Genomic DNA, 18,321 nt, shown 5'->3' on the forward strand with positions numbered 1-18,321 from the left:
TTCTGAACTTTCTCCTATACATATAACCGCTGTTCAGCATTAATTTATGAAATATTCGCGAAAAACTGGAGTTACTACTACATTGAATTTTGCCTGTATGTGTACGTCCGAGGGGTGCGTATGTGTCAGCATGGTACGATCGCGCGACTATTTCTACAGATATATCATGGTGTTTGTGCCCTTCGGCGGCCGTTGTCACAACGAAGTGCGTCGCGGCGATCGATTTCTTCGGTTGTTTTCCCCTGAAAGTCGCGTCGCGGACGTCGCGTTTTTTTGTTTCGACCTACCTCGCTACTAACGCCATTTCTCGACGTGCCGGGTGTAAGTACGTATTATCGGGTTTGGTTTGGACTACATTTGGATTAGTTTTCGAGGTAGGTTTGAGTTAGTCTTGAGTTAGATTCAAAATTTACTGTGCAAAATTCAATGTTAGTGTATATCACCATATAAAATATATTTCTTTTGCAAAAAATTTATATTAGGATGAAAATTGACATGAATAATCATATAATAATCATTTTTATGCATAATACAATTTTGTAAAAATTATATATCAATCATTTTTATGTATTCTTAATTTGTTTTTAATATATGTTTTACACCTATTGGAAAAGTAATAAGAATGTAAGGATAGATCGAAATTGTTTATAGTGAATAGCGATTTGTTAAGTTTGCTAATTTTGTTTACATTGAATGTTTTTAAAAATAAATTCTTTGTTAAATTTATTAATTATATTGGTAAATTTAATTTTCTGTAAACAATTTCCGATATATATTTATACATTAATAACCAAATTACGAGGAGTGCCCGAAAACAGGCCATTTGTCCGCACTGTGCGGCGGTCTCTTTATTTTCCGAGATATTCGAAAAAAACTGTCTATTTTGATGAAAAATTCTGCCTATTTTGAATGACCGAATTTGTTCTTTAGGGTGGGGGAGGGTTCTTTCGTTAATACCTACAATGCACAACAAACTTTCGTTAATACACCCTATGAAAGTATCGAGTCGATGGGGTCAATGTTCTTCCACTTTGCAATCAAATTATTCATGATCACTATAAGTTGTTTCTATATATGTATTCATTGAGTGATACATGTTATTATTTATTTCCAGTGTTTTCAAATGGGTGAGGTTCGCCAACGGATGCAGTGCTGGTTTGCTCTTTACCTCACGCACTGGTTCCTCGGTCACCCCAGGGTCTCATGTTTCCTTTTCAACGGTTAAGAAGTAATTTTGCAGGTATTTCCTCATTATTTCTTTATCAATGTTTTAATTTGAATAGATTTTGTTTTCTTGAATTTGGAATTTATAGGATGCGGGTCTTAGGGATTGCTATTCCCTTATAACTTCTGCGAAATATATTCTTTACGTTCCATGAGTTTTAGCGCCTTATATATATATACACTAATATATGAAGGGAGGTATGAAATTATTGAGTCGAAGTGGTCAATGTTTTTTCACTTTGCAATCAAATTCACAGAAGTTATTTATTCATGATCACTATAAGTTGTTTCTATATATGTATTCATTGAGTGATACATGTTATTATTTATTTCCAGTGTTTTCAAATGGGTGAGGTTGGCCAACGGATGCAATGCTGGTTCGCTCTTTACCTCACGCACTGGTTCCTCGGTCACCCCAGGGTCTCATGTTTCCTTTTCAACGGTTAAGAAGTAATTTTGGAGGTATTTCCTCATTATTTCTTTATCAATGTTTTAATTTGAATAGATTTTGTTTTCTTGAATTTGGAATTTATAGGATGCGGGTCTTAGGGATTGCTATTCCCTTATAACTTCTGCGAAATATATTCTTTACGTTCCATGAGTTTTAGCGCCTTATATATATATACATTAATATATGAAGGGAGGTATGAAATTATTGAGTCGAAGTGGTCAATGTTTTTTCACTTTGCAATCAAATTCACAGAAGTTACTTATTCATGATCACTATAAGTTGTTTCTATATATGTATTCATTGAGTGATACATGTTATTATTTATTTCCAGTGTTTTCAAATGGGTGAGGTTTGCCAACGGATGCAGTGCTGGTTCGCTCTTTACCTCACGCACTGGTTCCTCGGTCACCCCAGGGCCTCATGTTTCGTTTTCAACGGTTAAGAAGTAATTTTGCAGGTATTTCCTCATTATTTCTTTATCTATGTTTTAATTTGAATAGATTTTGTTTTCTTGAATTTGGAATTTATAGGATACGGGTCTTAGGGATTGCTATTCCCTTATAACTTCTGCGAAATATATTCTTTACGTTCCATGAGTTTTAGCGCCTTATATATATATACATTAATATATGAAGGGAGGTATGAAATTATTGAGTCGAAGTGGTCAATGTTTTTTCACTTTGCAATCAAATTCACAGAAGTTATTTATTCATGATCACTATAAGTTGTTTCTATATATGTATTCATTGAGTGATACATGTTATTATTTATTTCCAGTGTTTTCAAATGGGTGAGGTTCGCCAACGGATGCAGTGCTGGTTCGCTCTTTACCTCACGCACTGGTTCCTCGGTCACCCCAGGGTCTCATGTTTCCTTTTCAACGGTTAAGAAGTAATTTTGCAGGTATTTCCTCATTATTTCTTTATCAATGTTTTAATTTGAATATATTTTGTTTTCTTGAATTTGGAATTTATAGGATGCGGGTCTTAGGGATTGCTATTCCCTTATAACTTCTGCGAAATATATTCTTTACGTTCCATGAGTTTTAGCGCCTTATATATATATACATTAATATATGAAGGGAGGTATGAAATTATTGAGTCGAAGTGGTCAATGTTTTTTCACTTTGCAATCAAATTCACAGAAGTTATTTATTCATGATCACTATAAGTTGTTTCTATATATGTATTCATTGAGTGATACATGTTATTATTTATTTCCAGTGTTTTCAAATGGGTGAGGTTGGCCAACGGATGCAATGCTGGTTCGCTCTTTACCTCACGCACTGGTTCCTCGGTCACCCCAGGGTCTCATGTTTCGTTTTCAACGGTTAAGAAGTAATTTTGCAGGTATTTCCTCATTATTTCTTTATCAATGTTTTAATTTGAATAGATTTTGTTTTCTTGAATTTGGAATTTATAGGATACGGGTCTTAGGGATTGCTATTCCCTTATAACTTCTGCGAAATATATTCTTTACGTTCCATGAGTTTTAGCGCCTTATATATATATACATTAATATATGAAGGGAGGTATGAAATTATTGAGTCGAAGTGGTCAATGTTTTTTCACTTTGCAATCAAATTCACAGAAGTTATTTATTCATGATCACTATAAGTTGTTTCTATATATGTATTCATTGAGTGATACATGTTATTATTTATTTCCAGTGTTTTCAAATGGGTGAGGTTGGCCAACGGATGCAATGCTGGTTCGCTCTTTACCTCACGCACTGGTTCCTCGGTCACCCCAGGGTCTCATGTTTCCTTTTCAACGGTTAAGAAGTAATTTTGCAGGTATTTCCTCATTATTTCTTTATCAATGTTTTAATTTGAATAGATTTTGTTTTCTTGAATTTGGAATTTATAGGATGCGGGTCTTAGGGATTGCTATTCCCTTATAACTTCTGCGAAATATATTCTTTACGTTCCATGAGTTTTAGCGCCTTATATATATATACATTAATATATGAAGGGAGGTATGAAATTATTGAGTCGAAGTGGTCAATGTTTTTTCACTTTGCAATCAAATTCACAGAAGTTATTTATTCATGATCACTATAAGTTGTTTCTATATATGTATTCATTGAGTGATACATGTTATTATTTATTTCCAGTGTTTTCAAATGGGTGAGGTTCGCCAACGTATGCAGTGCTGGTTCGCTCTTTACCTCACGCACTGGTTCCTCGGTCACCCCAGGGTCTCATGTTTCCTTTTCAACGGTTAAGAAGTAATTTTGCAGGTATTTCCTCATTATTTCTTTATCAATGTTTTAATTTGAATAGATTTTGTTTTCTTGAATTTGGAATTTATAGGATGCGGGTCTTAGGGATTGCTATTCCCTTATAACTTCTGCGAAATATATTCTTTACGTTCCATGAGTTTTAGCGCCTTATATATATATACATTAATATATGAAGGGAGGTATGAAATTATTGAGTCGAAGTGGTCAATGTTTTTTCACTTTGCAATCAAATTCACAGAAGTTATTTATTCATGATCACTATAAGTTGTTTCTATATATGTATTCATTGAGTGATACATGTTATTATTTATTTCCAGTGTTTTCAAATGGGTGAGGTTGGCCAACGGATGCAATGCTGGTTCGCTCTTTACCTCACGCACTGGTTCCTCGGTCACCCCAGGGTCTCATGTTTCGTTTTCAACGGTTAAGAAGTAATTTTGCAGGTATTTCCTCATTATTTCTTTATCAATGTTTTAATTTGAATAGATTTTGTTTTCTTGAATTTGGAATTTATAGGATGCGGGTCTTAGGGATTGCTATTCCCTTATAACTTCTGCGAAATATATTCTTTACGTTCCATGAGTTTTAGCGCCTTATATATATATACACTAATATATGAAGGGAGGTATGAAATTATTGAGTCGAAGTGGTCAATGTTTTTTCACTTTGCAATCAAATTCACAGAAGTTATTTATTCATGATCACTATAAGTTGTTTCTATATATGTATTCATTGAGTGATACATGTTATTATTTATTTCCAGTGTTTTCAAATGGGTGAGGTTGGCCAACGGATGCAATGCTGGTTCGCTCTTTACCTCACGCACTGGTTCCTCGGTCACCCCAGGGTCTCATGTTTCCTTTTCAACGGTTAAGAAGTAATTTTGGAGGTATTTCCTCATTATTTCTTTATCAATGTTTTAATTTGAATAGATTTTGTTTTCTTGAATTTGGAATTTATAGGATGCGGGTCTTAGGGATTGCTATTCCCTTATAACTTCTGCGAAATATATTCTTTACGTTCCATGAGTTTTAGCGCCTTATATATATATACATTAATATATGAAGGGAGGTATGAAATTATTGAGTCGAAGTGGTCAATGTTTTTTCACTTTGCAATCAAATTCACAGAAGTTATTTATTCATGATCACTATAAGTTGTTTCTATATATGTATTCATTGAGTGATACATGTTATTATTTATTTCCAGTGTTTTCAAATGGGTGAGGTTGGCCAACGGATGCAATGCTGGTTCGCTCTTTACCTCACGCACTGGTTCCTCGGTCACCCCAGGGTCTCCTGTTTCCTTTTCAACGGTTAAGAAGTAATTTTGCAGGTATTTCCTCATTATTTCTTTATCAATGTTTTAATTTGAATAGATTTTGTTTTCTTGAATTTGGAATTTATAGGATGCGGGTCTTAGGGATTGCTATTCCCTTATAATTTCTGCGAAATATATTCTTTACGTTCCTTGAGTTTTAGCGCCTTATATATATATATATATACACATTAATAACCAAATTACGAGAAGTGCCCAAAAACAGGCCATTAGTCCGCACAGTACTGCGGTATCTTTATTTTCCGAGATATTTGCAAAAAACTGCCTATTTTGATGAAAAATTCTGCCTATTTTGAATGACCGACTTTGTTCTTTAGGGTGGGGGAGGGTTCTTTCGTTAATACCTACAATGCACAACAAACTTTCGTTAATACACCCTATGAAAGTATCGAGTCGATGGGGTCAATGTTCTTCCACTTTGCAATCAAATTATTCATGATCACTATAAGTTGTTTCTATATATGTATTCATTGAGTGATACATGTTATTATTTATTTCCAGTGTTTTCAAATGGGTGAGGTTGGCCAACGGATGCAATGCTGGTTCGCTCTTTACCTCACGCACTGGTTCCTCGGTCACCCCAGGGTCTCATGTTTCGTTTTCAACGGTTAAGAAGTAATTTTGCAGGTATTTCCTCATTATTTCTTTATCAATGTTTTAATTTGAATAGATTTTGTTTTCTTGAATTTGGAATTTATAGGATACGGGTCTTAGGGATTGCTATTCCCTTATAACTTCTGCGAAATATATTCTTTACGTTCCATGAGTTTTAGCGCCTTATATATATATACATTAATATATGAAGGGAGGTATGAAATTATTGAGTCGAAGTGGTCAATGTTTTTTCACTTTGCAATCAAATTCACAGAAGTTATTTATTCATGATCACTATAAGTTGTTTCTATATATGTATTCATTGAGTGATACATGTTATTATTTATTTCCAGTGTTTTCAAATGGGTGAGGTTCGCCAACGGATGCAGTGCTGGTTCGCTCTTTACCTCACGCACTGGTTCCTCGGTCACCCCAGGGTCTCATGTTTCCTTTTCAACGGTTAAGAAGTAATTTTGCAGGTATTTCCTCATTATTTCTTTATCAATGTTTTAATTTGAATAGATTTTGTTTTCTTGAATTTGGAATTTATAGGATGCGGGTCTTAGGGATTGCTATTCCCTTATAACTTCTGCGAAATATATTCTTTACGTTCCTTGAGTTTTAGCGCCTTATATATATATATATACACATTAATAACCAAATTACGAGAAGTGCCCAAAAACAGGCCATTAGTCCGCACAGTACCGCGGTATCTTTATTTTCCGAGATATTTGCAAAAAACTGCCTATTTTGATGAAAAATTCTGCCTATTTTGAATGACCGACTTTGTTCTTTAGGGCGGGGGAGGGTTCTTTCGTTAATACCTACAATGCACAACAAACTTTCTTTAATACACCCTGTGAAAGTATCGAGTCGAAGGGGTCAATGTTCTTCCACTTTGCAATCAAATTCACAGAAGTAATTGTTCGCGAGAGGAAATGGGTTTTAATAATTGGAATGGTTTCTTTATCACACACTGTTTTATTCTGTACATCCGATCTCTACAAGAAACCATGCAAGACTGCCGCAGGAGACTGTGTGCCTCGCGTGGCTGCGCGGCAAACCTCGCGTCGATCGGCAAACCTCGATCGCGACCCTTTTTTTGGTCTGATTACCGACTTATTTGTCCCCAGGTCGTAGCGGCTTTTCACGCCGACCGGCAAACCTCGGTCCCGACCATGGGGCACAATGCTTCGGTGTTTTATTTTATAATCCGTCCCCGAGCACAATGGGGGACCCGGAATCCAAGAACCAATGTATAACCATAACAGAATGATAGAACGATAACTAACTATAGAACGATATAATTACATCACTAAAATGAGGCTACGGTCTAGCCGCGGCGGGAACAGTAATTTTTTCATGATCACTATAAGCTGTTTCTGTACTATATGTATCGATTGCCAAATGATTCCTTCAAATATCTCGATGCTTTAAATTTGACTGTGAGTTCCGACCTGACATGAGTATAGAAATGCCGCGAGTGGAAATACTGGAACATTTCGGCAAGAAAAAAACGTAGATAAAACGAAAATATACGAAATAGACATAATAAAGGATTTATTTTGTACATATTAAGAAGCAATATTTTATTCACTATATTGTCTTTTAATCTATTTCTTTTTTTTACTAATTATTTCGCCAGTCTTTGAGAATACTCTTTCGGAAGGAACAGATGTTGCCATAACACAAAGATACTCCTTTGCAAGCTTTGATAGTGTTACGTCCCAAGTGGGATGAATTACGATTTTAAGAGGATAGGACGCAGTTTCAAACCTACCTGCATACACCGGCTATGGTTCGGGAAATTGAGGATCGTTTAAATAACTTTGTACCCTTATTTTGAAAACAACAATATTATTGATTTATTCAAAGTGTGGTTCTGAATCAGAGATTACAAATTTGATTTTACAAATATGGTTTATATAGCGCATATACTGGAGTGCTTACAAATAGTTTGATAATAATAATAATAATATTAATATTACCGTGATCACGGGTTCGAATTCGGTTACAATATACTCCGACTGCTGACACTGGTCTTTGAAACGGTTTGTCGCGAAACAACTGAATGAACTATTTTAACTTCAAAAGAGGTTACTGGACTATTGACTATGACTGAATAACTGATTGTTGACGATTGTCTGACCGACTGACTGTTTATAACTGAATTTGAGGAGTTGGTCCCCCTTTTTATGAGATGGACAGTCCTTTGTTTTTCAAAGATGCTAGCACAGGAGTCTCTACCTTGCATCTTTTTACCTTCTTGATGTCTTCTGGCTAGTGTGTCGACACTCCTATTGAGGCGTCCGAAAGTGTCGTCAGTCCGCCTGTCCTACTCCGCGGGGTCGTAAATCCCGTTTCGCTTGCTCGCGGACGATATTCGGGCCTTGACGGAGTTACGGGGTAGCTACGTCTAGTTGAAATGAAACTCGACGTTTTGGAACAACACTTCAATATATTTTAACTTAACATTTACAAGTCAGTTGGCGAGGTATGACGCGTACAACGAGTTTTCTAGACGCGATCGATTTGTGTTTTCTTCGAGGTATCTTAGCTTTCTGCGGTTCGGTGTCGTGTCGTCTATAAAGTCAACTCGGGCTCTTCTTCTATTGGTTAATGGGTGGTGCATTTGGTCGTCGGAGTGGGGATGCGATTTGGTGGAATTGTGTTTAGATGATCTGAATGGATTAGGTGTGAGAGATATGGGAAAGATGGTCTGGAAAATTAAATGTTTGTGTATTGCCCCTTCAATGGGCTCGTTCACGGAGGTCTCCAAGTGGTGTCCGATGACACTCCAAATCTTGGGACCGTCGCTTCGCCTAAAGTGTTTTGGCTATCGCAGCCGACCGTGTTTATTATAACTCACTTTCGGTCTGTGTGGGACCGAACACCTACCATGAAGTCGGCATCCCTTCTTGCAATTTGGCATAATTGGACACCCTTTCTGTTCGTTCTCAGGGTGTAACTGATCTTTGCTGCGTGTCTTGCAGGAAGATAAGTTGGAGTCGTTTTGCGCGCTACCTAACTGCGTAGAATTTTTAACGTGTATCTTAATTCTATTTATTTCTCCTCGCGTGACATCACTGGGTTTGCATTGTCACGTTGCCCTGATTTTGAGGATTTTGAGATTTTGAGTGAGGCCGGGCCACGCTCGGCCGCGCGATACGTGGTCCACCCGTGACAAACGGTATCTCGTAGGCTCGATTTTCCCGACGGATCTTACAAGGTTCGAGACTTGAAACGGGCGCCAGACACTCGCAAGTGTCACACGAACAATTCGTAACGAACGCGAGACGCGAATTATAACACCGAACCTACGAGAGCCGCGCTAGGTTCTGAATAGCGACAGCCTGGGCCAGGATTCTACGCGGAGGGAATACGGGACGTTTCCCGCGGCGGAAAGATTTCTCATGAGAAAAGCGAACACGGGTATGGGCTTGGAACGAACATTTATTTAGCCCGGTTGTTACAGGCGGCTGCCGGGAAGGCCCGGCAGCGATGGAAACGAAGCCCGCGCGGTTTTACAAAAATGTACGACAGTTGGACGGTCGCTCGCGCTTCTTACACCCGGCTCTATTCTATCGCAATTTTCCTGACTGTAATCTAGTGTTGGTAATTCGCGGTTGCAAAGTAAGTTTTATTCGCGGAGGCGGCTTCTGTTGAGGTGGTATGTTAAAATTTTGGCACTGATTCGCGTAGTGCCCTATCTTCCCGCATCGGTTACATTTTATCGGTGTGTTCTGTCTAAATGGATTGCTTCCTACTGGTTTTTCAAACGGTTGCGTTGTCGGTCTAGGATTAACAGGCCGTTCTGTTTGTCCGGTCCATGTCCTATCGGTTGTCGGTCTACCGATTCCGCGTCTATTTCTGGAGTCTCGCTCCCACATTTCGGCTTCTAAGGCGTAGCCTTGTGCTTCCGAAATATTACTCGGTTTATTTGGATACACGAGGACGGCAAGCTCATAACGCAAGTTCCTAACATATGTTCTAACGGCTTCCTTATCTAAAATGCTAAGAGCAACTTGCCTGGTCTAAGGCGTAGCCTTGTGCTTCCGAAATATTACTCGGTTTATTTGGATACACGAGGACGGCAAGCTCATAACGCAAGTTCCTAACATATGTTCTAACGGCTTCCTTATCTAAAATGCTAAGAGCAACTTGCCTGGTCGTAGGGCGCGAATTCTCGTTTTGTGTCGCGTACCGATATTCATTTAACTGCTGTCTAAAGCGAAGAGTATAGTTCATCACGCCTTCCGTCTTTCCCTGAATTATATTATTCAATTTATCTCTCGCGGCGTCTGGCGAAACACTTGGGAACACGTATGTTCGCAACGCGTCGTATAAGTTGTCGTAACTATTAATTTCTAAATACCGAATGCTTCTTTCCGCTTGATCGATGATTTTAGTAGTAAGTATTATGTCAAGTAAAATATCCGGTTCGTAGCAACGAGATCTAGCGCGCTTAACCAGTCGTATACAATCCTCAACCCCGGAGTCATCCCGTCCTTTGAGAGGTTTTATGGTGTCGACCAGGTCTTTGGCCCTTTTAAAACGATGCTCGTCATACCTGGGCTCCGTATTGTTGCTAACCTGGCCGGAGTTTTGTCCAGATGTACCCGGTAGTCGGAAGTGGTTCTTAAATGATCCGTCTCCTTTGTCCATTTCCCTTTCCTCTGCGGGATGTCCCGCGTAGGGTTGCCTGCAGCGATGTCACCATACGTAGCTGTAGTCTCGTCGTCCGCAAGCAGTGGTTTTAATACTTTATGAAATGGCAGTGTTTCCTGTCTTCTTTTGTCGTTTTTAGTTGCCAGTATCGCAATATTTTGCGTAATTTTTTCCTGTTGCGTGGTCAAGGTTTGGATAGATTTCGTGAACGCCACGATGGCTTCTTCGAGAGGATTGGACATCCTGATTTTTCCCTTCTTTGGTCCGTTATACAAATCGTGACGACCTTCTGGACTTGTCCCTCAGCTTTCAACAGGTTCCGTGGATCCGGTTGTCTCCCGAGTTTTCCAGTCGTCCTCTTGTGTATATCCTGGCAGGATCGCCAAAATGTTACGGGGAAAAACGTAACTTCAACAAAGATACCGCCTAGCGATCGCGTTCCGTAGATACTCGGTCGAATAGGGGTTTAAAATAAAAGAGACACAGAATTTAGTCTAAGACTGACACGAATATTCTGGTTCTTTATTGGGGGTTCTCCGGTTTAAGTACTATTTCTTATCGCTATGGATGCGCTGGTTTTTGGGGGTGGGTGGATACAGTCATCGGGTACTATCTGCTAAGGGCAAGGTACAGGGGCGATCGGTGGCTGCTTGTTTGTTATACAATGTGTCATCGGTCCTGAGTCATCTAGTCGTTACACGTTCCAGCTCAATAGTAATAATCCGTCATAAACCGCTCCATACAGAGCAGCGCCGGGGGACGGTACCTAAACAAACCGAGTCTATCGTAGGTATGCCTATCCCCATCTCTGCCGCGGCTGTTGGCCCAATTTTTGAGGCCGAAGACCGTCACGCTACACAGTATGTGTGACCGCTGTAGCCATTATTTCGAATTCAGCCGAAAATGCGTGTGAAACAAGGCCTGTCTCTTCCACTCTGAACCAATCGGCCGCGCATTCGTATCTAGATACGTCACCGCAGTCCTGCCGGGGAACCTTCTTCTAAGCTTCGCATCAATACAATGTCATCACTTCGAACCCATACGAAATGGCGTCTTGACACCCTCTACAATCGTGTAGTAGTGGGCGGTAACAGTTTAATATCTTAGTCCACTCCTATAATCCACACTGTATACGAAGGCGGCGATGAATGGTTTCCCCGATGCCTTCTCTCAATATGTAGTATATAATATTGGGCACCTTGGTGAGGAATAGGTTGTACACTGTTTGGTATAATAACTTTATTCCTCTATGGTATGTAGCGGCCCGGCTGCCGCCACACCGCTCCCTCTTGTATACCGAAGGGTACCAGGGTTTTTCCAGGGAGACACCGGCGTGACCTCGGTATGGACATACCTGGTACCTTCCTCTGCGCGGTTAGACTGTTATAAATAGCGCCAAAAAGCCTACCGAGTTCAGTTGGTTGCTCGCTGCCGTTCAGGACCACTCCTGTCAAACGTTGTATCATCACCGAAATAATAAACACCGTGTATACATCCCAAGCGACTTTCCTACCGCGTGTTATCGAACCAGTCTCTACAGGTACGATGGTTCGCGTTATAACTGTTCGTTTCGAGATTTCTTAAATGGTAGTTGGTGGTTCGCGATATATGTTTATTTCGGAGAGTTCGTCTCGTCCGTCTGCCTGTTCGATTTGTATCTGCTCGGTCTTGTCGTGTCCTGTCTATCGTCAGTTCGGTTTTTTCGTGATTGGATGATTTTGGATTTAGGTGGGAAAATATAGTGTTTTGTAATTGGACGTGGGTGCATTGGGAGGAGTTTTGAGTTGATGGGAGTGGGAGACTGTCAGGGATTCCTGGTTTTGTCTCCGTTCGTCAATGGCGTGATTTATTACTGTGTTTCGTTCGTCGTTTCGTTAGTTTGGTCGCATGTGCTGTCCATCTGTCGGGGTCAAGATTGTCGAATTGCGGTGGTCGTAAACTTATTTTTTCGGTCGTTTATACCTAGTTCGCACGTGTTTTTAATGGGACATCCCCTTCAGGTATGTCCCTTTGTCGCCTGGAGGAACGGTACGGTACGACCTTCGGTGTTGCCGTCGCAACACACAGCTTACATCCAATATCATGGAGTTAATCACACGGGAATTTCTTAGTAAAAATAGTATCTATTGAGTCATTGGTGTTCGGTGCGGATTTTTTGAAAATGACACGCGGACGATTGTTCCGCCCAAGGTCGTAAATCTTGGGCCCGGTGGTCGCGGACGCGTCACTCCCGATACCGCCGCGGTTTACTGTCCGCCAAATCAATTTTGGACAGCTGTTTCAAATGTTGATTTGCTGAATTTAGTCGGAAGCGCGTTTCATCCCAGACCTGCTAGAGGATTCGTCAGTAAGGCTGATCTTAGCAGGCCCTGCCTTAGACGCGTCGGTTCGTCTCGTGTGATTGTTGGTTTCGATCGCGAGAGCGTTCCGCGTCGGATCTTGGTTGCACGCGCGATGCAAGATGTTCTTGCAACGCTATCACGAACAGAAGTGAGCTCAGATCGAGCGATCCTCACGAGCATTGTTTCTGACAAAAACCGTTCGTCCTCACGAGAATTGTTTTGACAAAAGCTGATCGCTTGCCAGGCTCGCATAGCCCGACGACGGAACCCCGTCAAAGCAAAACTGAATGTTTCACGTTTGAATCAAACTAGTGAGCGTTTGATTTTTAGGTGAGACTCCTTTATGTATTGAAAGGGTAGTCCTCATGGAAGAGGGAGTGCACTGATTGGTTCTGCTGAATGTTGCGTTACCCAATCAGCGCATCATTGACTGATTGTCACCCTGTTTGGGTAATCTGGATGGGCTTGCCCTGGAGAGTATAAGCTGATGCCGGTCTCTCAACAAGGCTGACCCTTGACACTTTTGAACAGTGCCCTTTTGTTTTGGGTGGTCCTTCGTAGGACTTAATTTATGACATCCCGCAACCATAGGAAGTGACCACAAACGAAAGGCAGGCTGTGATGCGAGCCTGGATGGTCGTCACTGTTGCGCCGTGCCTAATCGTTGAAGGTGATCACTTAGTTACGAGCGTATCATAAACAATTGTCCGAAGGCAAGCACCACTTGAATTGTTCCTTGCGACGGAACAATTGGGAAACAAGAATGCACAGGTTACCTGAAAGATGGCAACAAGTCCTTACAAATAATGGAAATTATATCATTGAATAATATTAAACACGTATTTTTATAAATTGATTCAAATGTTTTCTTTAAAATACGACAGAACTTTCCCTCCAATCTAATATATTTTTATAACAGTTTCAAGTACCAAATATTTGCAGTTTTTGATGCTCCGCGAATTAAAAAACGGAATTTCAAACAGGAAGAATCGTAGAATACGACCATATCTTAAAAAAATTTTTTACACTTTATAATCGGTGGGAGAATTTCCAGAACAAAGATGTTTCTAATATATTTTCATTAAGAAATTACATTTGCGTATAACATGATAAATTATTTAAGAAGAATTTTATATGTATAATTTACGTATGATAAAATACATATAAGGATGTGCGATGATGTTTCACTAAATGCCAGGAACGTTACCTATTTCCATGGTGTTATAAAGGAGAGATACGGATAGTTTACCTAAGGAGCTGTGGAGCCCCTAAAAACATTTTTTTTTGTGCCACGCACAGCAGGGAACTGTCAACGCGCTCTCGAAAGGCCATCTGGAAAGGGCCGAGAGGCCAGAGAAGAAATTCGGTTCCAAAGTCTGACACGGTTGCCGCTAGTATACGCTAGGACCAAAACCAGGGTTGTAATTTTGAGCCGGCTGGCCGGGCCTGCCAGATATGCATTGACCTTTAATCTCCAATCTGGGATCTCGGATGTGCCCAGGGAGAGCGATCACGACAGCCGTTATCGCGGCGGTGCTGTCAAAGGGCGGCCCGGTCTTTCGATCTTTGATCGGAGTGTAATCGCGAAACTTTATTTCAACGAAACTTTATTTATTCTCGCCCGTACATGTTAACGTTATTGATTGTCTAGGCGAACTGCGCCGCGGATCGTCAGATTGCGTCGCGATCGTCGAATTCCATCGACGTCGTCGCTGCCCTGCTACCCCTTGTGGCAAATCGTGCGCTCGCGCGCTCTTACAGGAGGGACGTGAATAAATGTGCCACGTCACAGCATAATAGTTCATAATAATTCTTTGTCTGAGGGTTTATTCATTGACGGTCGAACCACCGGACGTGACATGGTATATATTCGTGAACAGGAGAACGAGATCTATAAGTGTGCGAAGTTTCAATACTATCTGTTATGAGGACAACGGTTCTGGCTTATATCGGTTACGGTTATGGTTCTTAAGTACCAATATTATATCGATCCTATAACTGTTATTTTTTGGTTCCAGTTTCATTTATAATTCGGTTCTGTGATAGAACGTAGAGTATACAATGTGTGCAAGCAACTAAATCATCGTCAGTGCGACCCTAAAATACCATGATGAAAGGTTAGCGTATGCTGACAAAACACAAAACTGTTCGACGAGGTCGGTCAACTATTGATATCTGTACCACCTCACCTCACCTATTTCGATGATTTTTTAATATGTTGTAGATGTCAACATCGTGAACACAATTGTAAAAACTCACTTGTATATTTATCGTTTTGTTCCTATATAGGGCGAAAGCTCGGGATCTGCTTTCGCCGTATTTCAGATCAGGTTACCTATGCGACTTGACTTTGTTATGGAGTCGCCCGAGAGTGAACACGGAGAATGAGAGAGGCGAGAGGTAGTTGCAGACCATACAGTTGTCAGCCGTGTAGCAATACAGTATTCCCTCCGAAAGTGATAAAACCTCCGGGCTCTGGAGTACAGTTTTCTTTTGCTATAAGTCGATGGCTCGGTACGACTTTCGACCTATTATGAATAACGGTATCTATGTCGCTTCGGTTTGTTCTTGAGCGGACCGCGAGTGAGTAAGGAGAATGTGCCAGAGGTTTGAATGTGGCGGCAAACTACAAAGTGGTTGGCCGAGCAGTCATATCTTTCGTTGCAAAAACGATAGCATATGGCATACCCTCTCGTTCTGGCCGGTGTCGAGCAGACAACTTCAAAAGAAAGAGAGGGGATAAACATTTTCTTCTTGCGAAAAAGCATCGTCGTCTTATTTCGAAAGAAAACTGTATCAATGATCGTATAGGTCGTAGGTATTTACTACGTTATTTGAAGTTTGCCGACGATAGAGAAGGATAGCGCGGTGACTACAAAGAGGAGTTGATTAAAATGAGTGTAATCACGGCATAATTTTGATGTTGTATACTTATTTAATGAGTGACCATAGCTCGCTAGAATACAAGTAAATATCATTAAAACTCTATCGAGCTTGGTCTTTTTTCAACCATATAAATCTCATAAATCTGAAAAGAAATTACAATGTCTTGTTTATTGATCACTCTTGGAATTGTCGAAGGGGATTCGGATGCTAACAGTGATCACTGTCGGGATAGTGGTAGCGAATTTTGACCGCTGTCGGCGGTGTAGGTCATTCACTAGACCTTTAAAACATTATGTTTACATTGACCACTTCTGCAACAGTGGAAGCCTCATCACATTGATTGAATTGATGGTTTAATGGAACCTGATGCATTACTAATTGATCATCCTGTAATGCACAGTTTTACTGTTGTCACAAAACAACTGTAAGGAAAATGAAAACGAAGATGAAGATTACAGAGAAGTTAAGATGAAGATTAGAGAGAAGTTAACGAATTGCGGAGACCAGTACAGCAAGATATCAAGAAGAAAGATGTTGGTGCGAGTGGAAATGTATACTCAAAAACAGCGTGTTCAGCTTGAACACGAACGGGCATTGGCATGCTCTCTACAATTACATTTGGAGGCCTTGGAAATATTTGACTTGATAAACAAAACTTACAAAAACATAATACAGTTTTGTTGAAGAAACGGAGATGGATCAGAACGGCTTCTGCCGTTTCTTGGATCACACTACCTATACGGCTTGACTTTGCGAGAGGCTCGAATGTAGCGACTATAACTATAAAGTGGTCGGCCGAGCAGTGGTACAAGTGTAACATGCCCTCTCATTCTGCTGCATATGTACATCTTGTATTTGGCTTGACTTTGTTCTCCTGTGAGTCGAGAGAGGAGCAAGATGGAGAGTCAGCAAGAGGGGAGAGGTAGCGCAAGATCATAAAGTTGTCCTTCTCCTTCTGGCAGTAAACGGTATCGGAAGAATATCGACCGCAAAGATGTTTTGATATATTCTGTCTCGAGAAACGGCACCAATGTTCGTTTCGTGAATAGGAAATTTGTGTCTTCTCTGCTTCTTTTCAAGAATCCATCATACATGTTTTTCATCAGTACTGAAGAACACGAAGTCGACCACTACGACAGCTGAGCGATGAAAACCCCGAGATAAAGATTAAAGAGGAGCTACTATGAATTGGTACAAAAGTAAAAAAATTCCAAATTATGCCGTGTTTAGACACATTTTAATCAGAAAAATCATCTAAATATGCTATTAAAATTTCTAGAAAAAAAAAAAAGGAAAAAAAGAAAGTTTTGTATCTATGTCGACTGCTACGACTCTGTGCATCTCCTTCTTTCCACACGCTGTTCTTCTTTGCGTTTTAAACATTCGTTGCTTCTTAAATAAGTAAGTATAATCGAAATTCCCCCATAGTAGTGGGGATACAATTTTATCACTCGTGGAAGGAAGACTGTATCTTCCGTTTAAAACGATAAAATGTAACATACCCTCGTGTAACGACACTAAGCGGCGGGAGGGGATAACGATTTCCTTATTTTGGAACAAACACCGTTGCCTTATAACGGAACAAAACTGTCTTATTTCAATAATTATTTATTAGTATTTATTACTTAAACAATTACTTACATAAATACGATTGTCGATCGTCGATGATTCATTTGCTTGTATACATTGTATATTCTGATATATGGCCGAACAAAATAACAGAATCGAAATATAACCGAAACTAGAACCAAAATACAGAATCGAGAAATAACTGTTACAGAACCATAGCTTCGATGCCTAAGGGGACACCTAGAATGCATGCTGATTGGTATGCACTGGAGTGGGGATCAGCGCGTTGTCCCTTATGTATCTGTAGCGTCCAGGAATTCGTGATTTTCGCTAATTAATGAGATCGAACATTGTTCGCAACCAGATTTTGTAACCCATTTCATGGCCACAAATCCTGCAAAATATTCAACCGCAGTGACTTCTAATGTTTTATCAATTATATATGACGCATCAATGACAACTTCTTCGACATCAATAAACGTTTCTTGATCAATTTCACATTCACGACTTGTATTTGTCGATATTAGTGCAACATTAGATGTAGCATCATATTTCGAGCTTGGAAGTAATGTTTCGTCCTCATCATATAAACAATTGGCAGATTGAGCCGGTTTTGATAAATTTAATACAATATTTTTTTTTGCAATGATAAGCGAAAAGCTTTTGCAGACGGGTTTTGATTATAAATTCCACCATAAGTGCGCATCATTCAAAATAAATTTTCCAATGGGTCTTGATTCACTCTAGACGTTACACAAAAAATTAATTCCATCGCACTTGAGATCTTCCCATAATTGCAAAATTGCTTTCACAGAAATTTCCAAGCCTTCGAAACATGGTGGTATATTCTGACCATTAGTTTTAATGGTGCACCATTTGGGACATCTTTCTAATAATGCAGTTAAATTATTTTGTGAATTTAATCGAATTTCCGACAATTTACATCTATCTGGATTCGAATCGTTGCAACTCCGGCTGTTTAAGGAATCAAAACTATCATTAAGA

The 18,321-nt window shown here is 39.9% G+C and overlaps 1 long non-coding RNA gene across 1 annotated transcript; it reads left to right on the plus strand.

The window, feature by feature from the left end:
* Positions 1-3,390: 3,390 nt before the first annotated feature.
* LOC143364320 (uncharacterized) lies at positions 3,391-4,356 on the plus strand. The gene is made up of 3 exons (XR_013084069.1): positions 3,391-3,470; positions 3,791-3,916; positions 4,237-4,356. It is a non-coding gene; the product is annotated as an uncharacterized LOC143364320 (long non-coding RNA).
* The last annotated feature ends 13,965 nt before the right edge of the window (positions 4,357-18,321 follow it).

The sequence above is a fragment of the Halictus rubicundus genome, unplaced genomic scaffold (assembly GCF_050948215.1).
Source record: "Halictus rubicundus isolate RS-2024b unplaced genomic scaffold, iyHalRubi1_principal scaffold0458, whole genome shotgun sequence".
NCBI classification, from domain to species: domain Eukaryota; kingdom Metazoa; phylum Arthropoda; class Insecta; order Hymenoptera; family Halictidae; genus Halictus; species Halictus rubicundus.